Source organism: Engystomops pustulosus, chromosome 10 (genome assembly GCF_040894005.1).
Source record: "Engystomops pustulosus chromosome 10, aEngPut4.maternal, whole genome shotgun sequence".
In the NCBI taxonomy this organism is placed as follows: Eukaryota; Metazoa; Chordata; class Amphibia; order Anura; family Leptodactylidae; genus Engystomops; species Engystomops pustulosus.
Window position 1 is genome coordinate 10,857,346 of NC_092420.1, and position 10,848 is coordinate 10,868,193.

The 10,848-nt window shown below is 47.1% G+C and overlaps 1 protein-coding gene across 1 annotated transcript in view; it reads right to left on the reverse strand.

Annotated features, from left to right (window-relative positions):
• LOC140103720 (G-protein coupled receptor 22-like) overlaps positions 1-5,863 on the reverse strand; it is a 142,476-nt gene extending 136,613 nt beyond the window's left edge. Inside the window, exon 1 of the mRNA XM_072126931.1 lies at positions 5,591-5,863. The gene's annotated coding sequence lies outside the window, so the exon portion shown is untranslated. The remainder of the gene's footprint in view (positions 1-5,590) is intronic.
• Between the last annotated feature and the right edge of the window lie 4,985 nt (positions 5,864-10,848).

The window sequence follows — 10,848 nt, forward strand, 5'->3', positions numbered from 1 at the left end:
GACACTAATGACCTTTGTATAGGAGTATCTGTCCAAACCAGTAACTCCAGTTTATCCCATATTCCAAAGACACCGCAAGGTCAAGTGATCTCCTTCCGATGAGATCCACTCTGGGGTCTAAGCATAAATAGGAATGTTCTTGCTTATACAGCGCCAATGTATTCCATAGCGTTGTCGCCAATGGGTTCTACATCTAAATTCCCTATTGTTTTGTGTTTGTAGCTGCTTTACAGAACAATGGGGCACATTTACTTACCCGGTCCTGTCGCAATCCTCGATCCGGACTGTCCGACGAGGATTAAGTCCGGCACGATTCACCAAGATTGTGCGCCCAAGATCCTGCATGTGTCGCTTCCCCGCTCAGGTCCGCCGGAGTTCACCTTCTTCTTCCTGGTGTATGTAAGTGAATGTCTTGCGACACAATTTGAGATGCTAAATCCCGCGCGTTGTCCGAATCCGTCCGACGGCCCGCCCTCCGATTTCTGTTGCGTGAAAGCCGGCGTTGATGCGTCAAAATCTGATCGCGTGTGACAAAAAGCCCTTCTAAATGTGGCGCACATCAGAAATCGGCGGGTATTCTGACGATAGTGCGGTGCGCGGACCCTTAGTAAATGAGCCCCAATGTGTTGACAAGGTTACATTATCCCTGCCTATTCTTCTAGATAACCTATGTACAGAGCATAGAATAAGCCAATGGTGATAAGAAGTTAGACATGACCAATGGATCAGACTACATTCAGGGTTGGTTTGTGGTCTGTAACCAAAGCAACACATAAGAGATGAAACTTGTTTCCACCTGATTATGTTGCTGTAAAACCTTGATGACAGATAAGACGTTGGTGTGTATAATACATCCAATAACTGTGCCATCTGGTGCCAATGTGTTCGGGCAGATACGTCCTAGGAATTTCCTATGATCTACCGCCATGTTGTAACATTCAACCGCACTTTATCCATTAGTGACTGTCCGGTTGTGTCCCTGAAGATGTTTACATACAATCAGCGACTTGTCATGATCTCTGTTTCTCAAACACGTCACCATTTACGGTAAACAGAGGAAGATTAAGTTACTTGTAGCGCGGTATTATTTACACCACGCCCCGCAAAACAAGGCGGCTCACTCAGATGACCTGCGCTTAGACGTCGTGTAGTGGACATGTATGACCCTCTACACGGCTACATTTTTTGACCCATTTTAATTAAGATAATTGGTAAAACTGGTCAAAAATGCATGCGTTTTTTTAATGGACTGCTTAAAAACAGCCCAAAAACGGGTTCAAAACACCACGTGTGCCGCTGGCCACAGGGCGCATTCACATGACGTGTTGCATCGCGTTTTTTTATGCTTCTTTGACGCATTCCAAAAACTTCAGCCTTGAACACATGCTCAAGCAACATTGGGTTAGCGGACGAACTTTCGTTGGATATTCCGGCATCTTTGGGATTTGTGCCGCCGTGACAGGTATTTAACTGGGAATTGTGTCAGACGCGATCCGAATTTGGCGCAATCATGCAGACTTTTTTGCGACAAAAATGTCGCAATGCCCACTGATTTAGACTGAGCGCGGGATTTAACTTTCAATTTGTGTCGCAAGGCAATGCACTTACATGCACCAGGAAGAAGAAGGTGAACTCCGAGGACCTGAGCGGGGAAGCGACACATGCAGGATATCGGGCGCAGGATCTTAGTGACTCCCCGCACAGCGCATTATACACGGACAATGCACTTACATGCACCAGGAAGAAGAAGGGGAACTCCGGGGACCTGAGCGGGGAAGCGACACATGCAGGATATTAGGTGCACGATCTTAGTGACTCCCCGCACAGCGCATTATACACGGACAATGCACTTACGTGCACCAGGAAGAAGAAGGTGAACTCCGGGGACCTGAGCGGGGAAGTGACACATGCAGGATATCGGGTGCAGGATCTTAGTGACTCCCTGCACAGCGCATTATACACGGACAATGCACTTACATGCACCAGGAAGAAGAAGGTGAACTCCGGGGACGTGAGCGGGGAAGCGACACATGCAGGATATCGGGCGCAGGATCTTAGTGACTCCCCGCACAGCGCATTATACATGGACAATGCACTTACATGCACCAGGAAGAAGAAGGTGAACTCCGGGGACCTGAGCGGGGAAGCGACACATGCAGGATATCGGGCGCACAATCTTAGTGACTCCCCGCACAGCGCATTATACACGGACAATGCACTTACATGCACCAGGAAGAAGAAGGTGAACTCCGGGGACCTGAGCGGGGAAGCGACACATGCAGGATATCGGGCACATGATCTTAGTGACTCCCCGCACAGCGCATTATATACGTTAAATAATTATTCCCAAACACTCAATATAAGAAGATTTTTTGTTAATAGTAAGAGGGGTCTCGTTACAACACTCATTAGAGCAGTTACAAAAAACATCCGGATCTGGAAAACCGAACATACGCAGGTGTAACATATAAGGCTCATTTCACACTATCATTCATTCCCTCCGTTCCTTAAATCCGTTTCAAAAGTAAAGAACGGAGGTTTAACCTATCACTTAAAAATCCCATTGACATCAATGTAAATTTTATGTCATCCTTTATGTTCCATTTTGGCAAGTATTAGTTATCCAGGGTTTTTTTTGGATGGATAAAAGACGGAGGATGCAGGACTCCGTTGGATAAAGGATCCGTGCCAAACTGACCATAACGGATGACGGATTTTTAACTGATACTTTGCACCTCTATTCTTCACTTTTTAAACTGATTGACGGAACGGTTGTGTTATTTAGCCTAAAGCACATTGGGGCTCATTTACTAAGGGCTCCGCGGCCGCACTTTCGTCAGGTTTCCCGAATTTTTTTGTTTTGCGCCGAATTCCACTGGGATTTTAGCGCACGGGATCGGATTTTGGCAACACCTTTCACGCGACAGAAATGGGGGGAGGCGTGGCCGTCGGACAACCCGACGGATTCGGAAAAACCACAGAATTTAAAAAACGAAATGTGTCGCAAGATCAAGCACTTGCATGCACCGGGACGAACCAGGTGAACTCCGGCAGACCTCGGCACAGCAGCGACACCTGATGGATATCGGGCACATGACCTTAGTGAATCCCGGAAGAACCCAAATCCACGTCGGACAACGTGCCGCGGGATCGGAACTGGACGGTGTAAGTAAATGAGCCCCATTGATTTTTAATTGGCATCCTGTCATACTTCATTCTGCCTGCGGAGGCGCTGTAGGAAAGTTGAACGTTAGATCCAGCACATGCATGTGTTACTTAAAGAGCATATAAGTATTTGGATTAATATTGTAGCTTTTGGGTATTACAGTCAGTGTTCTGTTCCAATGCTTTTGCCCACACAACTACAATACCCAGCATGCCCTGCCAGCCCCTAGAATGGTGTCATCACATGGAGCGGCAGCGATGCCAATTATCCCATCATTAGTATTTATAGTGCGGCCGTCTCTGATCTGTAGTTTACTATTTGTGAGGTGAACGCGGAGGAGCGCGGGTGCCAGGCTGCCATCATTAGGCGCCCACTGACCGATAGAACCTGCTACTATCATATACACCGCAATCCTGGGCTAAAGAGCTGACAATCCAACTAGTATCTAATAGAGAAACGTGATGAAAGGGAAGGACACATAGGGCAGGCGAATCAGAGAAAGATCAGACACAACATTATAGGACCAGCAGATAGATAGTTAGATATGAGATGGAGGAGATGTGCATATAGCAGAAGATGGATATTACATGTATAGAGAGACAATAAGCAGATGGATAGATACATAAGAACACAAAGATCAATTAGAAATATATATATATAAGATAGTTCAAGCTACAGAGAGAGATGTGCGATCAGATCAACTGGTGACTATAAAAAGGAAAGAAATATAGATACAAATTACATAGAGGGAAAAGAAAATGAGACACATGAATACACAGATTAATAGATAACAGATGGATGAATAATTATTATTGAAATAGTTACATAGATAGATATGAGATAGATAGATAGGAGATAGATAGGAGATAGATAGATATGAGATAGATAGATAGATAGATAAATAGATAGATAGATAGGAGATAGATATGAGATAGATAGATAGATAGATAGATAGATATGAGATAGATATGAGATAGATAGATAGATATGAGATAGATATGAGATAGATATGAGATAGATAGATATGAGATAGATAGATAGATAGATAGATATTAGATAGATAGATAGATAGATAGATATGAGATAGATAGATAGATATGAGATAGATAGATAGATATGAGATAGATAGATAGATAGATATGAGATAGATAGATAGGAGATAGATAGATAGATAGATAGATATGAGATAGATAGATAGATATGAGATAGATAGATAGGAGATAGATAGATAGATAGATATGAGATAGATAGATATGAGATAGATAGATAGATAGATATTAGATAGATAGATAGATAGATAGATAGATAGATAGATAGATAGATAGATAGATAGATATGAGATAGATAGATAGATATGAGATAGATAGATATGAGATAGATAGATAGATAGATATGAGATAGATAGATATGAGATAGATAGATAGATATGAGATAGATAGATATGAGATAGATAGATAGATAGATAGATAGATAGATAGATAGATATGAGATAGATAGATATGAGAGATAGATAGATAGATAGATAGATATGAGAGAGATAGATAGATATGAGATAGATAGATATGAGATAGATGTATAGATAATAGACAGACATGAGACATGGATATTATAGGTCTGATCTCCTTGTATTACAGCTGTGATGATATAAGATGAGACCTCGGCACCCGGTGACACCTCTGGTATCTATGATATTATAGCTGATCCCATTCCCGCAGCCGGATACATCTATAGGATATTTTATCTGGAGTTGGGGGTTTGTGGAAATATCTCATGAGAGTCCTCTCTACCTGTGCCCTTGCTGCCCCCTGAGATGCCAGGGGGAGGGGGTGGCAGTCATATTTTGGTGGCGCTGGTCCCCCTTCCCAGCAGCAGAGGGATGATCCAGCCTATCTGCAGTGTGTCAGATCTGTATGCTGCGGGGCAGCTGCAGCCGGGCACTTGTGGGCATTACCCTGCTGCCCAGGTGATGGTGCCCACATATTCTCCCGCTCACCCATGAGATGATGACCCCCTGTGCCATCCTACAGCTGAATCCTCTTCATCCAGCAGCATAGCCCCTGCTCTCCTGCCATCACTGCAGAGCCCCGGGGGGCACACTGACGGGCATAGCCGAGTGGCACCACACATACAAAGCAGCGTGTCCCTACACATCTCCATACCAGCACATGTACAGGGGCGCACACATCGGAGATGCCATGCAGAGCTGAATTTGTCATTTAACTCTTTGTGGGCGGCATTAGTTGTGCCCGGCGCTAACTTTCTTAGTGGATACATGACAGAAGGTTTACCTGCAGTCCTATGTAAATCAGAGGGCGCCGCGTCGTGACACCACTAGAATGGGTCAGATGACAAACTCAGCTCTGCTACATCTTCCACAGACAGAGGTAGAGGGTAAAGTGGAGTATATAGGTGACTGGCGCCTACCTTGGCGGTGCAGCCCCTGCTGGCGTCCTGTTGGGGTGCTGTGGATGAAGTTTGGGGTGCCCGGCTGTTCCCTGGGGGGTCTATAGTAGTGGGGGCTGTAGTGCCATGGTGGAGCCTTCCTGTAGCCCAGGCTGTGATCATACACTATGTCCCACTGGTGGTAGGAGGCAGCTGCTCCGGGGATGAGGATGAGCGCTGCAGGTGTGTGCGTCCGTGTGTGTGTATGTGCGCTGCAGCCTCGCAATCCCTCCTTCTGTCTCCTTCCCTCTGTTCTTCCCACTACAGCCCTCCCTCCCTCTCTCCCTACTCCACTCCATCTATTCTCTCACCCCCCTGTATACTACACTCACTGCATCACCCCCTCCCCATACGTATCCATACACACCACGCAGACTGACAAATGTACACATATAACCTATATATACGCACATACATATACTGTACAGACACATACACAGTGCATACACATATGCTCTACATACAAATACAGCACATACATATATGCAATCATCCACATACATAGATACATGCATTCATACACATGTCTGTACACTCAACACTTATACACTATATATATACAAATATACCTCACTTCAACTTTCATTATAGATTACGACACCTAATAGCGGGATCAAATATTGTCACAAATCCATATCAGTGGGGTACAGAAATGTGCTTATAGGATATATATAGTCATTCTCTCATACATACACTCCCATACAATCCTATACATATACGTAACCTCCTATTCACATACATACCCTGCCTTACACATCTCATAGACTGTAAGCTCTTGTGTCACCCCTCATCCTCATAGACTGTAAGCTCTTGTGTCACCCCTCATCCTCATAGACTGTAAGCTCTTGTGTCATCCCTCATCCTCATAGACTGTAAGCTCTTGTGTCACCCCCTCATCCTCATAGACTGTAAGCTCTTGTGTCACCCCCTCATCCTCATAGACTGTAAACTCTTGTGTCACCCCCTCATCCTCATAGACTGTAAGCTCTTGTGTCACCCCCTCATCCTCATAGACTGTAAGCTCTTGTGTCACCCCCTCATCCTCATAGACTGTAAGCTCTTGTGTCTCCCCTCATCCTCATAGACTGTAAGCTCTTGTGTCACCTCCTCATCCTCATAGACTGTAAGCTCTTGTATCACCTCCTCATCCTCATAGACTGTAAGCTCTTGTGTCACCTCCTCATCCTCATAGACTGTAAGCTCTTGTGTCACCCCCTCACCCTCATAGACTGTAAGCTCTTGTGTCACCCCCTCACCCTCATAGACTGTAAGCTCTTGTGTCACCCCCTCATCCTCATAGACTGTAAGCTCTTGTGTCACCCCCTCATCCTCATAGACTGTAAGCTCTTGTGTCACCCCCGCATCCTCATAGACTGTAAGCTCTTGTGTCACCCCCTCATCCTCATAGACTGTAAGCTCTTGTGTCACCCCCTCATCCTCAGACTGTAAGCTCTTGTGTCACCCCCTCATTCACATAGATTGTAAGCTCTTGTGTCACCCCCGCATCCTCATAGACTGTAAGCTCTTGTGTCACCCCCTCATCCTCATAGACTGTAAGCTCTTGTGTCACCCCCTCATCCTCAGACTGTAAGCTCTTGTGTCACCCCCTCATTCACATAGATTGTAAGCTCTTGTGTCACCTCCTCATCCTCATAGACTGTAAGCTCTTGTGTCCCCCCTCATCCTCATAGATTGTAAGCTCTTGTGTCACCCCCTCATCCTCATAGACTGTAAGCTCTTGTGTCCCCCCCTCATCCTCATAGACTGTAAGCTCTTGTGTCACCCCCTCATCCTCATAGACTGTAAGCTCTTGTGTCACCCCCTCATCCTCATAGACTGTAAGCTCTTGTGTCCCCCCCCCCCCCCTCATCCTCATAGACTGTAAGCTCTTGTGATCAGGGCTCTCCCTCCTATTGTTCCACATGACTGTTTGTTCTCTGTAATGTAATATTATACTTGTATACGTCCCCTATGATTTGTAAAGCTACGGAATATGATGGCGCTAGTTAAATAAAGATAATACATAATAATAATAATAATAATTCCTTTATTTCTATATCGCACACACAGATTACGCAGCGCTGCACAGAGTTTGCCAAATCAATCCCTGTACCCAATGGGGGTCACAATCTAATCATCCTACCGGTATGTTTTGGAGTGTGGGAGGAAACCAGAGGACCCAGAGGAAACCCACACAAACACAGAGAGAACATATATACACTCACCGGCCACTTTATTAGGTACACCATGCTAGTAACGGGTTGGACCCCCTTTTGCCTTCAGAACTGCCTCAATTCTTCGTGGCATAGATACAACAAGGTGCTGGAAGCTCCTCAGAGATTTTGGTCCATATTGACATGATGGCATCACACAGTTGCCGCAGATTTGTCGGCTGCACATCCATGATGCGAATCTCCCGTTCCACCACATCCCAAAGATGCTCTATTGGATTGGGATCTGGTGACTGTGGAGCCATTTGTGTCCAGTGACCTCATTGTCATGTTCAAGAAACCAGTCTGAGATGATTCCAGCTTTATGACATGGCGCATTATCCTGCTGAAAGTAGCCATCAGATGTTACAGGGTACATTGTGCTCATAAAGGGATGGACATGGGCAGCAACAATACTCAGGTAGGCTGTGGCGTTGTACCAAGGGGCCCAAAGACACCATGACACCACCACCACCAGCCTGACCCGCTGATACAAGGCAGGATGGATCCATGACACCACCACCACCAGCCTGAGCCGCTGATACAAGGCAGGATGGATCCATGACACCACCACCACCAGCCTGAGCCGCTGATACAAGGCAGGATGGATCCATGACACCACCACCACCAGCCTGAGCCGCTGATACAAGGCAGGATGGATCCATGACACCACCACCACCAGCCTGACCCGCTGATACAAGGCAGGATGGATCCATGACACCACCACCACCAGCCTGAGCCGCTGATACAAGGCAGGATGGATCCATGCTTTCATGTTGTTGACGCCAAATTCTGACCCTACCATCCGAATGTCGCAGCAGAAATCGAGACTCATCAGACCAGGCAACGTTTTTCCAATCTTCTACTGTCCAATTTCGATGAGCTTGTGCAAATTGTAGCCTCAGTTTCCTGTTCTTAGCTGAAAGGAGTGGCACCCGGCGTGGTCTTCTGCTGCTGTAGCCCATCTGCCTCAAAGTTGGACGTACTGTGCGTTCAGAGATGCTCTTTTGTCTACCTTGGTTGTAACGGGTGGCGATTTGAGTCACTGTTGCCTTTCTATCAGCTCGAACCAGTCTGCCCATTCTCCTCTGACCTCTGGCATCAACAAGGCATTTCCGCCCACAGAACTGCCGCTCACTGGATGTTTTTTCTTTTTCGGACCATTCTCTGTAAACCCTAGAGATGGTTGTGCGTGAAAATCCCAGTAGATCAGCAGTTTCTGAAATACTCAGACCAGCCCTTCTGGCACCAACAACCATGCCACGTTCAAAGGCCACAAATCACCTTTCTTCCCCATACTGAGGCTCGGGAGAACTGCAGGAGATTGTCTTGACCATGTCTACATGCCTAAATGCACTGAGTTACCGCCATGTGATTGGCTGATTAGAAATTAAGTGTTAATGAGCAGTTGGACAGGTGTACCTAATAAAGTGGCCGGTGAGTGTAATGTCCCATACATACACATATTTACCCTCCCATACACATACATACACATACATACGCATACATACGCTTACACTTATACGGAGCCGCCATCACTTCTCCCAATGCTGCTGTGACCATTTGCTGTAGTTCCCCTCATTACGTTTTTGCCTTTCTGTGCCCTCTGCTGGGAGAACTGGCACCAGCTGTGTAGTGCTGCAGCTAGTCCTCCGGTGCAGTGGGGGGCAGTGCTCCTGCCCTGCTCTCTTGTGATTTATAAGTCGGGACACATGGAGGAGGAGGAGGGACAGAACAGACAACAAGAGGAAGCCTTCTAAAGACAGTAAGTCTGTACCTGTGATCTATCTCGTATGTAACTAACATCCATTTCTTCTGTAACAAACCTGCAGCTGTGTGCTCATCCCAGCATAGGCAATGAAAAGGGCTCCTGAATGACAGCAAGCAGAGATCCTGACTTCCTCTGTACAGTACAGACATGCTCTCCTGCCCCCTGTGGTCATGTGTGGTATTGCACCTATTGCTTTTATAGTGTGGGGGACTCTGCGGCTGTGGGGGATGTGAAGCCCCTGTAGGTCTCTGTGCACATTAGGAGAATGGACTGAATTGATTAATTCAATAGTCGTCCTCATCCCGGAGTATAATATATGTTATTATATCCCTCTCCGGAGACATTTATATTTAGGCTATGGCCACAGGCAGTGCCAGCGTTGATGCCCCCAGTGCCAGAGGTGCAGATTTGTGCCCCACTGACCACTGGGCATCATGTTAGTAACAGCTTCAAACCTTTATAATATACGAGAAGAAGGACAGTGACATCTGTAAACTGTGTGCCAATGGCCGTGCCGGGTACAGTGCCCCCATAACAGAGGTGCCAGCGGAGTTATACCATCACAGATCATAACAGTGCCCCATAAAAGGGCCAGCTGAGTGTCCCCATAACAATCCCACCCAAACACAGTGCCCCATAGCCAGGCCCGCTGAGTGTCCCCATAACATTCCCACCCAAACACAGTACCCCATAGCCGGGCCAGCTGAGTGTCCCCATAACATTCCCACCCAAACACAGTGCCCCATAGCCAGGCCCGCTGAGTGTCCCCATAACATTCCCACCCAAACACAGTGCCCCATAGCCAGGCCCGCTGAGTGTCCCTACAACAATCCCATCCAAACACAGTGCCCCATAGCCAGGCCCGCTGAGTGTCCCCATAACATTCCCACCCAAACACAGTACCCCATAGCCAGGCCAGCTGAGTGTCCCCATAACATTCCCACCCAAACACAGTGCCCCATAGCCAGGCCCGCTGAGTGTCCCCATAACAGTCCCACCCAAACACAGTGCCCCGTAGCCAGGCCCGCTGAGTGTCCCCATAACAGTCCCACCCAAACACAGTGCCCCGTAGCCAGGCCCCCTGAGTGTCCCCATAACAGTCCCACCCAAACACAGTGCCCCGTAGCCAGGCCCGCTGAGTCTCCCCATAACAGTCCCACCCAAACACAGTGCCCCATAGCCAGGCCAGCTGAGTGTCCCCATAACAGTCCCACCCAAACACAGTGCCCCATAGCCAGGCCCGCTGAGTGTCCCCATAA